The sequence below is a fragment of the Octopus bimaculoides genome, chromosome 18 (assembly GCF_001194135.2).
Source record: "Octopus bimaculoides isolate UCB-OBI-ISO-001 chromosome 18, ASM119413v2, whole genome shotgun sequence".
NCBI lineage: Eukaryota > Metazoa > Mollusca > Cephalopoda > Octopoda > Octopodidae > Octopus > Octopus bimaculoides.
The window spans coordinates 6,832,524-6,836,084 of NC_068998.1; the positions used below are offsets into that span (position 1 = coordinate 6,832,524).

Here is a 3,561-nt window from a genome sequence, read left to right on the forward strand (position 1 = left end):
CACGTATTTTGACACTTGAGAAAGAAAAAAAAAAACAAGGCGTGAGAAAAGGAGGAGGAGAACAACATCAACCTGTTACCTTTCCTGTTTTTACTGAAACCAGCAGGTTCACACACACACACACACATAGGGCTGGGAAAGCATGTTTTTTTTAAGCGACAAGAACATGTAGAGAAGAAGCGTAGCTCTGTATTGAGGAAAAAAATTAATCCCCTGTCAATTATAATCATACCAATTTATAATGTAGGCAACTTTTTAATTACTCCTGGAACTAGTTTAGCAACTGATTCTATCTGAGACCGCAATTACATCGTAGGAAAAATCATTTTTGTTATCTAAACACACACAAACTTACATTTAATTCACGGGATGTTAATATTTCCATCATAAAAAGACAGCGACCTCATAACAAACTCTTACAAAAGTAAACACATGTTGGCAGTTTTCGTTTGTTTTCAGATGGCGAAGATGGCCCATGCACGCTGTAATAACCCAATTACTTACTGACTGCTTCGGTCTTAAATCATTTTTGTGCATTAAAATATAATTATTTCAGAGATTCCGCCAGAGGATGATTTAAAATTTGAATGTGTGCAAGGAGTTCTTCGCCCCTGCACGCGAGCGCTCGAACCGCTAGAAATGGCAGCCAAATTGGACCTCGTCAAGTAAAAGGGGAACGACACGTCGGATAATGCATCACACACATAATAAATGGTCACAGTTGGAATGCCTTCGATGAAGGACATTCAGGGACTGAATAACAACAACTAATATTATATTGAGCCAGAGGCTGCTCAACCTGCTAGAGATAGCAGTCAAACCATCCTCAACTCACAACGTACGTTTTCTTAATAAATACTGTCTTGGACGATATAGTTCGGGTTAGCTTAGATCATAGACTTGCTCGATCTGACTTGGAGATTAAGCAACAAATGTAGGAATGGAAAAAGAAAGGACAGAGCGATGAAGAGAAAAAACGAAAGCAGAAAGCAAACTAGGTCTACACAAACAGATAAAAACATTGATATCATACAACAGAATGATAAAATACCGAGTCAAATTCTATGTTAAAGAAAAAAAAAAATAATAATAGGTGTATGGGAACACGTGATAATAACAAGCAAAAATGAGTGGTATTATACAGACACATACATATATACACATACACACTTAATGTTTAGGGCTCCGATGACAGGTGTTACTCAGGCACTCAACCAGAGTGGAAACAGATGTAAGCCAATGAAGTTCAAAAGAGAAGAGTTTATTCCTTTTGCCATTTCCTTACACCACTCCCATATATATATATATATATATATATATATATATATATATATAGTAGCTACAGAATCAGGGATGAGAAAGTTTTCATTAAATAATATTTCACTCTCACAGTAAATCATTAATTTTTTTCCCATGGTGTAATTGTAATTCCCAGGAATATGAAATTAATCGTATATAAGCAAAACTATACTCTCAGCGAAACTTCGAAGTCACAATCAAAGTATAAGAAACATCATACTCTACCCCTGTATTGAGTCCTTTAGTTAATGTTCGCTGTTTTTGTGCACACAAAAATATTGCGCGTAAGTATGTGTGTATAGCTTAATAAAACACAAAGCCACGTGTGTGTGTATATATATATATATATATATATATATATATATATATGTATGTGTGTCTGTATGTATGTATATTTGTTGTTTAGAAGGAAGGAAGGACAGTCGATGAAATTGATTCCTCCACTAACACGTCGTTTTATTGACTCCAGAGAGATAAACAGTAAGATTCAGCTAAGGTAGCATTTGAACGCAGGACGTAAATACCACAAAGTATTTTCGATCGTGGAAAGTAAACCAGGATTTCTATAAGAGAGATACGGTAGAGGCAACACGTTTTTTTGGAAAACTATGTCTCAATATAGGCGATGAAAAGGTATAAGACTACTTAAATGGTATTTTTCTTTCATCGACCCAAGAAAACGTGGTGTGAAAAATTGGTAAAGTGACCCCTGAGTGATGATGATTTGAACTTAGAAACAATCTCGAAAGGCTAAGTTTAATCAGTTGTGACATTGTGATGCAAAGCCGGTCGTACATTTTGAGGATGCGAAAAGAAAAAAAATATATATATAGTCGATTACATAAGTATTTGTTTGATATATATTACAACGGGAATCAGAATCAGAAAGGAAAAGTTAAAACTGACGCGTATGATAACGAAATAAAGAGAAAATACCATTAATTTACATGACAGGAATATGACAACAGTAATATGGTCATTGATATTGATATGAATAAATAAATAAATTTTACACACCATAACCGGCTTCTTTGACATTCCTAATAATAAGTTTTTGCGCTAGTTTCATCGAATAACAATAAATATTTATATGATAAGATTAATAATAATACTTTCAATATTATGATTGATCTTTCTATTAATTACATTTACTAATGGTTCGCTGATAAACAAAAGTATTTACCATAAATACATCCGTCTCTCCGGCCTTCTCTGTCGATCTCTCCCCGTCTCTCTTTCTAAACATATGTTCGTGACAAGGTTTTTCTTTTTTTTTTTCGGACAACGTATCAAACCGGAAGTTTTGTCGAGAATAATATCCGGTTTGCTACTTATGCTGCTCTCTTTTCCTTCTTTTGTTGGTCTTATTTCACAAAAGAGTTCCCATATTAGAGGTCGCTTCCGTTTCATTCCCTGTTGCCATAGCGACCAATATGTTATTGTTGATACTGATTTTCTTTTTGATGTATTTTCTGTTGGAAAACATTGTCATATTTTCTACTTTCATCCGCTATTGCTGTTTTCACCGGCAATTTAGCCAGGTGAATAATTTTGGTAATAATAACGACGACGGCTACAACAATAACAACGATTTTGAAGACGACGATATAAACGTAATTTTTAACCAACTTTTCTAAGACTGGAAAATAAAAAAAAGAAAAGAAAAAAAGAAGCAGGGAAGGAAAGAAAGGATAAACTTGTAAAATTTTGTCTTAATATGGAGATACAGTCTCAGCTGACAGAAACTTTAAAAAGAGAAAGATAGAGAAGAGAGAGAGATTAATTATAGCAGCTTTGTATAAATACGTTATTTCTGTTGATGGATTTTATTAAATGGTGATGGTCATTACTTGAAAGGGAAAGACTATAACTAATCGGAAAAAAAAGAAAATTAAATAAAAAGCATAACTTTTTATCGGTACAGTATCGAGAAAAAAATCCTTCCAATTAATGGAATTTATAGTGGTGGTCGCTTCTTGATTAAAAAAAAAAAAGAACCCGGAAAAACAAACGATGAATTAAGAAAAGGAAAGAGAGAGAGAGAGAGAGAGAGAGAGAAAGTGTGTGTGTGTGTGTTCAACGATGTCTTATTTTTTTATTTTTATTTTTGTTTCATTGAAGCAGTTCAGAGACATTCGAAACGGTTCATCTTGATCAGAAACTTACTGAATGCGATCTTTCCAGCATGGCTAAAATAAACAAAAGATCTAAGAAATAACCAAGACACACACACACACACACACACACACACACACACACACA

The 3,561-nt window shown here is 34.0% G+C and overlaps 1 protein-coding gene across 1 annotated transcript in view; it reads right to left on the reverse strand.

Moving 5' to 3' along the window:
- The window catches only part of LOC106870027 (vesicle-trafficking protein SEC22a), a 9,937-nt gene extending 7,298 nt beyond the window's left edge, over positions 1 to 2,639 (reverse strand). Inside the window, exon 1 of the mRNA XM_052974525.1 lies at positions 2,483 to 2,639. The gene's annotated coding sequence lies outside the window, so the exon portion shown is untranslated. The remainder of the gene's footprint in view (positions 1 to 2,482) is intronic.
- Positions 2,640 to 3,561: the final 922 nt, after the last annotated feature.